A 15,082-nucleotide genomic window follows, 5' to 3' on the forward strand; every position below is an offset into this window, starting at 1 on the left:
CTTTGACAACAAATTAGAAACAAACGCTTGAAAAAGATAGCCTCTAAACAAATGGTACTGGCAAAACAGGATATTTATGCACAGGGTAATCTAGACCTTCTTGTTCATGCTATCCTAAAATAAAATCAAAGTGTCCTATAATCAAATCAGATACCTGGATCCCCCCAAAAGCAGAAACCCTGGGTCAGCTGGATGATCAAACTGGTAAAACCCTTGAAGGCATAGGCAATGATTTTTTCAACAGAAACTCAAAGGCACAGAAAATGGTACCTTTCAATAAAAGACATTATACCAAATTAAAAAGCTTCTGTACAACAAAGGAAAAAATCAACACAATAAAAAGGCAACCTACAGATTAGGGGGAAAATTTTGACACCTACTTCTCTGATACAGTACCAATATCTAAAATATACACAGAAGTAAAAAAAAAAAAAAAAAAAAAAAAAAAAAAAAAAAAAAAAAAACCATTGAAAGATCCAATCCCTCCCCAAAAAAGGTAGCTAAATTAGATACTTCCCAAAACAAGAGTATAAATGACCATTAAGTGTATGAACATTTGTTCAACAACGTTGGCCTTCAAAGAAATATAAATTAAAACAACACTGGAATTGGAATTCAATTTTCTCCAGTAAGAATCCCTATTAGCAAGGACCCAAACAAAAATGCTTGCAAGAATGTGGGAAGAAAGGAAACTTCTACACTGTTGGTGGGAGTGTAAACCAGTATGACCACTAAGGAAATTAGCGTGGGTGTTTCTCAAAAAACTAAAAATAGCAATTCTGTTTTAACCATCTATACTTCTCCTATATATCTATACTTCTCCTACATATCTTTCCAAAAGGTTTAGTCATCATACTGCACTGATAAATGCACGCTCATGTTTAGAGCAGCACAATTCACATTAGGTAAATCATAGATGCAGGCTTGATGTCTATTGACAGATGAATGAATAAAGAGAGTGTGGTGTGTATATATACAGAGGAGCATTACTCAGATCTGAAGGAGGATGAATTTGAATCATTTTAGGAAAATGGACGACACATGAGCCCATAATGTTAATTGAACAAATCATACAAAGAAGGTTTAATCCTATATGGCTCCTTTTATATCAGAAACTGAAAATATGTGAATAAAATTTTTTTAAAAAATGGCAAGAAACAGGAAGTTAGACATTTTGGAGATAGGAAAGTGACTCCATGGATGAGGGAATGGAATAGGTAGGAAGGGTAAAGAGGATTAAAATGATTAAGATTATATATAATTACACTATATAATTGCATACAATTATATAATTATAATATACAAACCAATTCTACAAAATGAATGCAATTAGTATATATTGAAAACAGAAAAAATCAAGCAAGCAAGAAAGAAAATTTGGTTGGATTTTAAAAAGTAGATGTCATCTGAGCCTCTTCTGCAGTGCAGATTTGGAATAAAAAATAAAGGTCATTATTCTTCTTAGAGACAGAAAAAGTATTTGTCAATTCTGCTTGCAGAGGATAAAGGTTACAAGCTATAGTCAATGGATTTTTAGCTGTAGGCCACTGAAAAATAGTCATCAGTTTTATACTGGTCTCGTAGAGGTGATGATTCACTATAGAAATCTCCCTTATCATTTGAGGATAATTATTGTGGATGAACAGGCATATTATATTTTAGACAAAAATTGAGAAGCAGAACTTCATAGCTAGAAGTATTTCAAATTGTTTCTTGATTGTTACTAATTTAGAGAGGCGTTCTGTGCATTTATTTCTGTATTTATGATTATCTCTTTACTATTCAAAATATCTTCCCATTAAACAAGATCACTAAGTACTTATACGCCACCATCAAAATGTTGCCATGCAGAATTTTTGTTTCTGTCTTGTATTTGGAATTGAAATAAAACTTTACATGTTCATTTGAAATAATACCTGTTGTGCACCATTGCATAGGGAAAAGATCAAGCAGTCTTTTGAGCATAAAATCCAACCAACAGCAATGTCTTTGAGAGCAGAAGCACTTTTGGTTGGTGGCAAAAAGAGTATGGCTTAATGGGCAGCAAAGTAATCTGTGATTTCAGTTAGTCTGTTGGGCAGTGCTTGAGAAATGGCATGTACTAACCACTTGTTTTACAGTAAAAGGCTGTCAAGCATACTTAAAGTATCAGAAAACACATAACAAGGAGATAATCTTCAAAGGATGCATTTATAGTTTTATATATCTGTCTTCCATTTACTTTGAGCTCTAGTCTCTTAGTTAAACCAAATCAGTGCCCCAAAATGAGGCAATATAGGAAATGTGTCATTGTATCCATTAAGTGTAAGAAAGCTCTTTTACCCTGATCTTGGAACTGAAATATTATTAGGTTCTGATGAAGATGATGATGGTGATGATGATAATAATAATAATTCAGAGTATAACATAAGTGTATCTAGATAGATAACTATAGGTATAGCTAGCTATGTAGATAAACATAGAAATAAAACAGGGCCATTTTAATGCTCATCCATTTCTTTAGTATATGTACAAAGAAAATTCACTTTGATCAACTTCCTTCATTTTCACATTCAGATAATAAATAACAAAGAGTAAGACTGTACTTTATGAGTGAAAAATGTTCGCACTAGACTTAATTACCTGAGACAGTGCCTACTTCCAGCTTCTGGAAAACAGTTGTATTTCTTTTAAGCATAGCATTTTCATGTTAAATTACAAGACAAGCCTTAACTATGAGTCTCACTTCAGTGCACGCATATATATATATATAGAGAGAGAAGCCTGACAGTAGATATATACAATAAACTACATTAATATACCTTATTTCAGTATTTATTAAAAACAATTCATCTCTTGTAACAGCGAATAATCCCACTAAAAATGTGTTCAGTGCCGAGGATATAATAGCACTAGTTCTTTGCTTTTCGATTTTGTTTTATAGAATGAGAAAAACAAGCATAGCAAGCATCAGCTTCTTTGTGCTGTCCGCCAGGGGACGCTGAAGAAAATTTACCTTGAGAAAGTTAAACATTTGCAGAGTCATTGGAGTTTGCTTCCAGCTACACAACAAAACTATATTTGACTTGAAAAATTGAGTCTTGGCTCACAAGGGTTGTTACAAATATTCTACATTTTTATAACGCAGTGTCTATTATAATTCACATACATGCAAATTTTAATGGTATTTGTCTGTGATCCATTTTAATGCCATGTTGTAATCCTTAATGTAAACACACTTCTGTTTCAAAGCTCTTAAGAGCAATATTCATTTGGAAAAGAACCTTACATCAGAAAATAGTTTCTAAATGTGATGATCATGCCACAAGGTGGCTCCAAACGCCAAAGTATGTTATTTTCCCTCTGGGGAAGGGACTAGAATTTTGCCAAAAGTATTAGCAGCAATTTACCCTGTAATGGGTCAATACTTCAAAAGCATAATTTCATCCCAACCTTCTAATCAAATTTTGAAATCTAATTTATCTTGTTTTAAATTGCAGACATTCAGAGCAACATATCAAACAGGTGAAAACTTTAAACTACTGTATTTGAAGTATTTTGAAAAGAAGTGATTCTTTCAGTGGTTGGCATAATTAACTATTCACTAAAACTTATTTTCTGAGAGTTTTAAAATTAATTCCTCCCACTAATATTATACAATGTTATTCTCACTTTTATCCCAATCAAATGAAAAGAAAATATATGCAAGCTAATGAATTTTTCCTCGAGCATGATTAAAGAATTTAAAACTACAGAAAAAGAATCTTTAAATTTTTAGTCATTAGAAAGCCCAGTAATGAGGCATATATATTTTCACTAAACTTTATCCATTAGTGAGGTTGATTAATCTCTACTATGTTCACCCCTTCTTCATAAATTGGTAGATAAAATAAGGCACCTATAAATAGATAAATTTCTAAAATGAATGAACTAGTTTTGATTTATGAATAAATCTACAAGATAAAAATTTTGATAGAATTATGAATTTTTAAAATGAAGTTTTAAAGTAATAGTACTTGTGTGTCCATAGAAGTGTATATTTTGGGACTGCGATGTTTCATTCTGTTTATGTAACCCATAGAAATCATCACAGACGATTTGAAATTACCATATAGAGTCACAAAAAAGAAAAAAAAAAAACCAGAAACAGCGATTTTTAAATGGTCTTCATATCACCTTGACTTTGAAGAGTGAAAGGAATTAACTATCTAAATAAAACCTGTTAAATTTTTCACGTTTTGCTGCAAACTCTCTGTCTTCATCAGACAGTTTCACGGACCTAGTCTAGGAAATCAGAAGCACACTGACCTTTTAACTTGTAATAGTGGCTGTGGAATTATTCTTGAGATTTATAGGTACCAAAACTTTAATGAGATTATTTCTATAACGCACAGCCTTTGTTCATCATTCTTTTTCTAATTCTCATTACTCTGACCTCAAGAAGGAGAATCTGTGAAAGCAATCATTACTGCAGTATATTCGGAAATAGCTCATGTTTCACCTGAGTGAGTTTATGTGGCTTATGAAACTCAAAACAGCCAGTCTCTGTTCTTTCTAATGTTTTCTCCTGTCTCTGTGCCTATTTCAAGTTGTTCATATCATTTTCAAAATTCATATCTATTAACACTCTAGTTCATTCCAAGGCCATCTGAGAGAACAATTCAAGTTTTCAAGTTACACGCCACTCTTTATGCAGCTGATATTTCTAACTCATTATGGAATTCATGTATGTATAACTTACTTGGGGACCTTGTCCAGTTACAATAACAGATCATATGAGACACTGCCAGTTATAATAGATTAGTAAGTAGACTACAGTTTGGGAAGTTTGATGGCTCAAACTCCAATTTTCCCAAAACTTTCAGAATGAAACATTTATGATATTGTCAAAAGAACTACTGAGAAATGAGACTTTAAACACTAAGGATGTCTCAGATCAAGTGCAAAATTATTATTATATGATGCCATTTAAAATATTCAAATATTTTAAAGTTGTAAACCAAGTGTATCTCATAAGCTCTAGTTAAAATAAAACACACTCAGCCTTATGAAAAATATAGTCACGTGAATTTGCATAACATAATATCAATAATAGCTCTTCTAGGCAATACTAGAACCCGTGTGGCAGGAACAATTGCTCCTTTTAATCATGACAATTGCCCTATTGCATAAGTACAACTATGAACCCCATTCAACAGATGAAACAATAAGCAATATTAAATATTAAAAATATTGTAAGTGGCACATCTAGGATTTTGACCCAGACAAACTGGTGCCATGCTCCATGCTTTTATCCATTAAAGGTCCTTATGAGAGTACTTAGGTTAAGGTCATTACATTTTCTAACAAAGACTTTCTGTGTTTCTGGCATGCAACCTGATCACTGCGCACTATCCTTATTTAAAATGACCTTCTGGAATTATACATAGGAGAGTTGCTGTTTTCACACAGTGGCTAGCTTTGAAACTCAAGTGCTTTTATGGAGCACACATATTCAGTACTTGGGAGTGTGGAAGTTCCTAGTTATAATTGTTTTTAACTTTGCAGAATACTTTGCCTTCAAATGCATATTATTCTGGACACTTTTTCCCTGGGATAGACACATTAGTTTCAGTTTTGGGACTTCATTTTATTACCGACAGCCCGCTATGTCTACAAGACGAAAATTGGTCATTGCAAGTGGAGCACAGATCAACAACCAAGAGCTGTCTTTCCTGAAGCACCAATTCATCATCCACTCTTTGGGCTCCACTGAATGAATCTGAGGCTACGCAGAAGTATAAATTGAACCAAATGGGTACAATATTCTGATATTTACTTCAGAGATGTGGTGCAGCTTGGAATAAAATAGTGCGGCTTTGACAATACTGATGAAGTAAGATCTCCATGTTATGATTTTTAGAAGCAAATAGTATTAGCCAATTTTATATTTATCAAAACTGGAACTTGATAATAAATCATGTGATCATGTATTCAGTGCTTCACTGCAGTATAAGTTTCAGATTGTTTCTTTGTTCTCTTTTTATCTCCCATCTTTGCATCTCTGGCATCCCTGTTCTCTTTGAACAGGGCTTGGTGTAAGGTAAGGTGTAACAGTTGATGCCTACCAGAGAACTTGGCAAAGGAAGGAGGGAAGGAAGGAAGGAAGGTAAAAGGGAGGGAAGGAGGGAGGGAGAGGAAGGAAGGATACAGCAAACCAAGGGTTACTCCAGTAGTGTACGTAATAGATGATCAAAACTGAAGACTGTGTTAGATGGGGGAATACACGACTTCTTCTGCTGTCTAATTTTATGACCATTTCCTGAGAATTGAAATGTTTAGAACTTAACTACTGATAGTTCTATTATAGATCCCATGCTTTCTCATAGCCCATGCTAATGGTCAATCATTGTGAATCCTTGTGTATTTTTTTTTTTTTTTTTTTTTGGGTGGTGGTGGTGGTGGTAGGAATTGAATCTAGGGCCTTGGCCATGCTAGACAAGTACTTTATCACTAAACTACAGAAGCCCTTGGTTTCTTCTTAGACAAGTTGAGATTGCATATACTTCATAGTACCCAATAATGTTTTTTAAGTCATTCCATAAGGCAAACACCACACTGTTGTTTTTTTTCAAATGTTTAATTCATATCTTTAATTTTATTAACTACTGGTTCTTTAATCCATTTAAATTAGAGATAGAAAGCTTTTAAAGTTTTCATTCATTTAAAGAAAATATTTAAATTAGAATAATTGATGAAGGTTTATACAGAATAAAGACTTACATGGTACAAGTGAAATTCTTAAAACTTCCCAAGTAGAACAAATCTACCTAAATATAAAGTTACTAATTTAAAGTTTATCTTTAGATGGCAAATTTCTTGGAATTGTTATACTGCCTCATTTATTTATTTATTTATTTATTTATTTGGTTTTTCTCCGATATCGGGAACCGAACTCACGACCTTGCGCTTGCCAGGCAGGCGCTTTTGCCGCTGAGCTCAATCTCCAGCCCCATATGCTGCCTCATTTAAATGTGAATGTGATTTTAGAGTGCTGGAAATATTTATTCATTTATTTATCTATTTGTTTATTTATTTTGATTCCTAGAATTTGCAATGGTTTCACAGGAAATATATTTTGCTTCATTTTAGGGGAAGTTAATGAAGCTTGGGAGAAAGGAGACTGATACAATTTTAAAGTTTATATTAGTAGTATGCACAAAATTTATTGACTATTTTCCAGCTATCTGGGCAAATAAGTTGATTGCCTTTGATATATACAGATCAAGTTCCAACTTCCATATATATGCAATTAACTCTATATAATGATGTATATATATACAATTAACTCTATATACTGATATATAAATATATCATTGACACTATAGAAACAAACTAGAATAACTCATTAAACTATTTTACTCATATTTGTGATTATATTAATTTGCCACACATTCTGCTCAACCTTAATTATTGCTCTAATTTGTTTCTCAAATTTTCAGATAGATACCCAAGACCCAATGATAGTTCTTTACTCCATAATATTAAGAATAGACATTTTTCACTACATGTCCATATACTTTCTCAGATTACAAGTTTATATATAGGTTTCTTACAACAGAGAAGAAATCATTGCTTTCTAGAAATAAGCAATTTATGTTTAATTTATAGTTAAAATCAAGGCTCTGTCACACTACTTCAATATTTTTTCTTACAGTAAATCAGCACAGATTCCCAGTCAATAACTGAAGCATTGAGTATAATAACTCATGTCTATATAGTCTATATTCTGATTATTTGTAGAAGTCATTTCATTAATAAATGCTGAATACTTATACTTTGCTTAGTAGTTGAATAAACTATATTGGTACCAATTTCAACTCCTTAGAAGCTTCAGTGTGATAAGAATTGCTTTCATTTTAAAGGACATGCTCTAGCCACTGAACTGTCATATACTTTATGCTATGATCTAAGGGATAATGCAAGAAATCCATGGTGTGATGCTGCAAGATGTTAGAATACTGGCCCCAAGTATCAGGAGATCTACAAAAAAAGTCACTGGATATAAGGTAATTGTAAAAAGCACATAGAACATTTATTCAAAAACTTTTGCAATTGTCATAAATGAGGGGTGAATAGAAGAGAGAGAGAGAGAGAGAGGGCAGAAGAGGTGAGAGAGCATGTTTTGCTAAATTAATGAGGATCAGCAAGGCTCTGATGGGTTTAGATGGTATTTAATGCTAAATTTCCTATTCTAAGACAAAGTTATATCTTATGGCCTGTTGGGTAATTTTGTCCTGAAGCTTGAAATGTCATTTAACTTTATTAACTTTAATTTATATAACAGCAGCACATAGATTATGTGGAATTGAGAGTGCTTTCTGAAAAGAAAACTGGGATCACATAACTTGATAAAGTGTTTGCTAATGCCACTGTTCAACTCTTAAGGGATATAAATCTCTTTGCTGCAAGGGACTGTCTCATGAAGGCATTTCACTCACCCAATAGAAAACATTATTTTCAAGGAATTCTACATCCTAAAAAGCTATAAAATGTGCTTTTGTTTTAGCCATTCTTATTCAACCTGCAGCTTTCCTTTATTAAAATTCTACCTCCAATATGAATAATGTTTATCAAATCTTTCTTAGTCATGGAGAGGACAGGGCAACACATACATTGCAACAAAGAATTGAAGAATAGAAAGAAACAGGAAAAAAATAAAGCACTTTTCTTCTTAAAAAATCAAAAGTTACATTTTATGGGAAATTGAATTAATAACAAAGAGTTAAGCAAAAGTTGTTCTGGCAAAATTGTTTAAAAAACTGTAGATTAACTGGTCAATGTTAATATTTCATTAAGGTTCCCACACTCCCAACAATCTACAGCTTCAATGTTGATACACTTTATTTTCTTTCAGTGCATATCTCTTACATTTAGCTGCACTGAGTCTTGAAACAACGTATGCAAAAGCAAATGGCCTCATTTGCTTTAGGCCCCCTTCCGATTAAGACAGGCAGCACAACTGGATTGTAAAGGGTGCCCAGGATCATACAAAATATCAGCTCAGGTGAGGCTGTGAGAAGTCAGACCAGAAGTAACACTGAGCTGATATTTTTATCTTAGAAAACAGGCACTGCTTGTTGATTGAAAATTTTCTTGTAACATGTGTACAAACCTTGTAATTTGAACTTTTGAACTTATTGAAATAAAAGGAAAAAATGTGATACTCATGCGTGATCATGGTTCAAGTGCATTAAATACAAAAACAAAGGCAGACTTCTAAAAATGTAAATTAAGGACTTTTTCTGTCCATCTGTATATTTCAGGTTATTTCAATTATAAAATAAAGTTTACTAGATGAACTCATTTCTTCGCACAAATATCATACAAAGAAAATTAGTTTTTTCTACATTAAATTTCATTTTTAACTGTGTATTCATGTTATTGCTTAGACTCTGCTTTTCCCCAAAAATACCATAATAGGTACTATACAGTACAATTAAAGCAATGCCTAATACATTTTGCCATTCCTCAGTATATATCTAAAAATATAAATTAATCTTTTTTGCTACTTGGTTTTTAACTGTGTATTTCAGACATGGCTCTTAAGTGTAATTTGGTTTGTAAGTTGACCCTTCTGAAATCCTACCACAGACTAGAATTTGGGATTAAAATAAATGGAAAATATAGACCTAAAATTCAGAGATTAAATATATGCATAAAATTACTTATGAATCACATAAATATATTTTATATTTATTTATACCTTATTTCATTATTTTATATGCATATTTAATGTGACAGCAGTATTAAAATGCAGTTGAACTACAAATGCATTGCACCTAATGCTTTGAAAACCCAAAATTCAGAGGGAGTTGAGTTTACGTCCCTGATTGGCAATAATTGCTTACCGTGAGACATTATTACTAACAATAATACTTAATAAAGATATGATTGACTTTGCTGCTGAATCAGCATCATTGGAGCCAATACTCTTCCTGTGCTGCAGCCTACTGGAATGGTCTGGTATAAAAATGACATATTCCAGAAGGACACAGTGCTATCACTGCTGCAAAGTAGGTTAAGAAGCACAGGAAATAAGTCCTATGTCAAGCAAGCCCCTGCTCATACAGACCTGGCTTCAGCCACTTATGGGGGGCAGTAAGTGCAGGCTAAGAACTTCACCCTGTGCTCTGAGCAGATTTCACATATTGCACATATTTCTCATTTAACCTTCTCAGTTTTAGATACACCAATCTGAATAAGAAAGAATGCATACCTCTTCCTGATTACGTGAACTTTCTTCAAAACCTGCCAGAATTGGAGATCTTTGTAGATAGAAATAAATAATTTATTTACCTAGTTTTCTTTTTCAAGGAAAACCTAAATCTTGGTAAAAACCTAACAGTGTAACATTAAACTGTATACCTGTATAGTTTTATTCAATTTAATAAACAGCTCATTTATATGTACATCTAGGAACATCCCCTGGGCCATTAATCAGGTACCAGGTGCCCATTAACCTCATGCATACGCGTATGTACATGGGTTCTCATACAGTATACATTCTGGTTCCCCATCCACTTCCCTGATTTTCCCTCTAACATCTAAGTGTAGGGGATTTTATTCTTTGATGAGAGTTGGTAAAGGCATACATATTCACCAGGGAGCTCAATTTGTTAGCAGCAAGTATTTGAAACCAAAGAAGTATCTGATTTAATGAAAGCAGATATTGACTCACACTTTAAAAACAGAGGAAAAGAAAAAAAAAAAAAAAAAAAAAACAGAAAGACATAGTGAAAGGAAATGAAAACAGCAAGGTTTTGTATTTTTGTCATCAGAATGGTTTTGCATTTCCTATGTTCCTCAGCCACAGACCAGGTTGTTCTGTTTGTTCACTTTCCAATCCTTCATTCCACTCTCCCCAAATAAAGACTCTTTCCTTATGCATTGCACATTGGAGAGAGATGTGCCACATTACTCCACCGGGGTGATGGGGCCAGATTATCTATGCAACTTATCATTTACCCATTTCCCTAGGACACAACCTCTTATTTTTAACTCATCACTTTAACTAGAAATGCACATGCAGTTCTGTCAATGACATAATGTTTTCACGAAAGTTCTACTAATTAAAAATCCTCACCATACCAGACCTAAAAAATGAGCACACTCTTGCCAAGTGTTATTCACCACAGAGAAGCTCTTGTAGCTACGTTTTAAAGAAGGATAGAGAGGGGGATGGTGTGAAGGGAGAAAGTCTACTAACATATGCAGTGAAGTATAACAGTTGTCAGCATCAGAGGGACAGATTATTTTTAATATAAATCTTTCAAGAGGAAAAAAAAAAAGAAGAAGAAAAATAATGCATTTCCAAAAAGCTGAGAAGTAATGGGTGCATAGTTTTGGATAATAAAAGCTTTTACTGGAATGAAGGACCACAGTTATAGGCAACAGATCTGTCTTATATTTTTCTGAAAGCCAAAGATGCAAGGTCATTTTTAAAATGACTTGTCTTTGATTGTACCTGTACACTACCTCTTTTAATGACAAAGAGACAGTAGGTTTTTATTGTGGTTCCATCAAAACACTTCCAGACTACTGGTTTTGCCCCTACTTACAGTGCTATCAATAGTTACTTGTTGGGGACATGCATTTAGACTTTCAATATGCTGCATTAATTTAACACCACATAAAATATGGATTTTATTGCAGCAGAGACAATAAAGGCTGCAACTGCTGACTACATATATTTCATCTCCCCTTCTCTATCATTGCCCCCCTCATACTTCTGACTCAGATATAAAATGTGAATATAGAAATTATGCCCATTTTGTTTCTGATGAATGTCAATTTACTGTATTTAAGTAGATGCTTAGTGACCATCGACAGCTTCAAGGAATCTGTCTTCTGCCTGTCATTTCTCTTTCTATTGAGCGTACAATGAACTATGACTATGAATAAGTGCAGAGTGAATCCATTCATATGGAATGCAAAGTAATGTTAGGCAATGTTAAGAGTTCACAGCAACGATGTTTTCTCTTCAACCGATTTTTTTTTAAAATAAAGGTACACAAGTATGAGCATGACTAATAACACTCTATAATATTCTAAATATTTGTTCAGAGTGATGAATTTGTAAACTCTAATACCATGACCCACTGTTGAGCATAATATATAATTTATCCAGGTTTGCATTACCTTTATAGGTATTCAATGCTGTTCTTTCTGGATTTTCAGAGTTGTACATGTATTCATTTATTGAAGATATTTATTTTAAAATAACTGATAAATACAACTTAAAAAAACAAAGGTATCTCCCCCCAGGGGAAGAAAAATAAAGACCTTAAGGGAGTTATAAGAAAAGAGGTGAAGTCTTCCTACCTTTTTTATCAGCTTCTGGATAACGGAAGTTGATTCCAGCCAAAATAAGCCTGGAGAAATTGTCACCAGGTCCCCTTTTTGTTTGTTTTCTGCTGTTATTTTCTATCACTGCTTCTACTTCAATCTAACTCAAGCTTTTTCTCAGCATCACTTTTAACTCTGGACGGCAGGGAACCGAGGAAAACGGGGGCGAGCTCTCTCTCTGATTGGCTTTCATTCAGTGCTTCTGATTAAGGGGGAAAAAAAACAAAAAAGGAAAAGGGGAAAAAAGCCCTTCCTCACTCGGAGAGAAAGGTTCTGCTGATAGAGCTGCAGCGCTCGCCATGGGAAGGTTGGAGACTGGGAAGCGCTGGCTCCGGCTGCACAGTGCGATTTGCAAGTGAATGCGAGGGGAGGGCGCAGCGAGGAGGGCTTGGCAGGAGAGGCGTCCCCTCCCCCGCCGGCCAGAAAGACTCTCTGTTTCAAGGCTAAGGTAATCAGCCCAATCTAATCCGCCTGTGTCCGTAACACAGCCCCAGCAACAGAGATGCTGCAACTGCTCCGTGCATTTTTTGAAACAGAGCCTTCTGGCTTAGATATTCCCTCCCAGGTCCTCACAGCAGACGACCAAGCACAACTATTCACGGAGAGTCAAGTTTAATCACAACTGGATCGGATAGGTTCCCAGAGTGATGTTTGCTAAGGTTTCAAATGTTTATTTTTAGTTCTTAGGTGAACTTTCTCCTCTCGATTCTCCCAGTACCTTGCTAGGCGGCTTATTGTCATAAGGGAAACACATTTGGCTCATCATACTGGAAGGTCCGTGAGCAGTTTTGTCTGCCTAACCTTACCAGCTTTGCTTTGCAAAGATTTAAAGATAAAATATTTTATGAACAATTTAAGTGCATAATTAGTGTTAAATTATTTAGATTTTGCACTTAATACAGTCTTTTTAAACTTTTCTTCTTATGAATATTAATTTCATCCTTAAATTAGTGTATGTATGGGCAGAGTGTAAATATATATGAATGGATCTACTTATCAACCATCTGATGATCTCCCTATTTATATATCCCCATTAAATTGTAATAAAGCCAAACCAGTATAATGAACCAGAACCTTACCACCAAATGATGTCAGTATAGCTCCACAAAATAATTAACACCTTTTCATTTTTCTGGCTACACGTAGATTCCTATTGAAAATGTTATCCACAACATAAAAATAAATGTAAAATAATTTAAAAGAGAACTTTAAAGTGCAGGGAAAAATTACAAATATCATTTAACCCACCTATGTTTTATTTTAGCAGACAGCAATGCTCCAAATGTTACATGTCTTGCTTAAAGTCCCCGAGCTAACCTGTGGTGGGGTTAAAAACATTACCTTCTTCCAAGACTAATACTGTCCCTGAGAGGCCATGGAAGCTTTTCGCACTCCTGTGATCATTCTTACCATCATGAGGTTATTAGGGTAAAATCAGCATAATGAATTTCAAAGGACCCTCGGTCTGGAGGTGGGAGAAGAGGGGAAAAGATTCTAAATTAGATTTCAGCAACTTTTAGTATATCAGGATGTCATTGCTCGACTGATGTTATTGTCTCATTGTGTATTGGAAAATACCAAGTTTTGCACTTAGCTTAATGGTATTTTTAGAAGACAGGGACTATTTTTTCTCTCAATTTTACAGCTGAGGGCATTAGGATCTTGAAAATTGTAATCATTGTGCTAAAGCTACAGTTCTGAATGTTATCTGTGGATCATTTGCCTATAATTTGTTAAACATAGTGTCTTTATTTTACAGTTGCTTGAAAATACTTATTCAAAATTATTCCTGTGATTTGTGTATTCAGTAAGTGTGTAGTTATGTATTGTATATCAAACTGCTTTTTATACTTTAAAGTTCAATGCCCAGATAAATTTCAAAATAGCATACTCTAAAGATAAATTGAAAAATATTTAATTAAATGGGAAAAGACGATGTGTGTACAAATACAGGTTCTCTAGCTACACTGACTATTTTTTATGTTTGTCACAAATATCAAAACAAAGATCTCTATAATATAAAAAAAATTTGTAAGACGTATATGGGTGCAGTTAAGAAAATTAACCAAAAGCTGAGATCAAAAGTTAATTTTTTAAAATTAAAATACATGATACAATGACATATCCCAAAATAAGTTTAACAAAAGGAGTGTATTCTTCTCTTTTATAAATTTCTAAGTTGGTCGGATTGCTGTACCTTCTGTAGTCATCAAAAACTCAGGATCTTTATGTCTTGGGGCTCAACATTTTTGAGGAGTTGAACTCATTTATATGATAGAAGAAATACCACTCCACATCAGTCTTCTTGAAAGCAGTGTAAAGTGAATGAAGGAAGGATGCTTCCTCCCATTGCAAGACAGGATTCAGTTATTTTCTTCTATGATCTCATTGACTGGAAGTGAGCTATAGTATCTATTCACAAATTGTTGCTAGAGAAGCTTCAAGAAGTAGTATTTACTCTGGACAAATATTTGCCCAGCTAAAGTAATTGGTATTTTTAAAAAAGGCAAACAGAATTCGGTGTGAATAATACTTCATCTTACATCTCTGCATCACATAGTAGTATTTTATATAATATACTTTTTACAGAAAAGCAAACATTTGTTCGTGTTTAAACTTTTATCATATTAGTGAATGATACACATGAAAAATAACATTTTAAAACTTTAACGTATGAAATAATCATATCAATTACTGTATTTTCTGTTTTATAATG

At 33.7% G+C, this 15,082-nt stretch overlaps 1 protein-coding gene across 1 annotated transcript in view; it reads right to left on the reverse strand.

Annotated features, from left to right (window-relative positions):
* Cdh10 (cadherin 10, type 2 (T2-cadherin)) overlaps positions 1–12,761 on the reverse strand; it is a 170,383-nt gene extending 157,622 nt beyond the window's left edge. The window contains exon 1 of the mRNA XM_005386142.2: positions 12,343–12,761. The gene's annotated coding sequence lies outside the window, so the exon portion shown is untranslated. The remainder of the gene's footprint in view (positions 1–12,342) is intronic.
* Between the last annotated feature and the right edge of the window lie 2,321 nt (positions 12,762–15,082).

The sequence above is a fragment of the Chinchilla lanigera genome, unplaced genomic scaffold (assembly GCF_000276665.1).
Source record: "Chinchilla lanigera isolate Chin_1 unplaced genomic scaffold, ChiLan1.0 scaffold00025, whole genome shotgun sequence".
Lineage (NCBI taxonomy): Eukaryota > Metazoa > Chordata > Mammalia > Rodentia > Chinchillidae > Chinchilla > Chinchilla lanigera.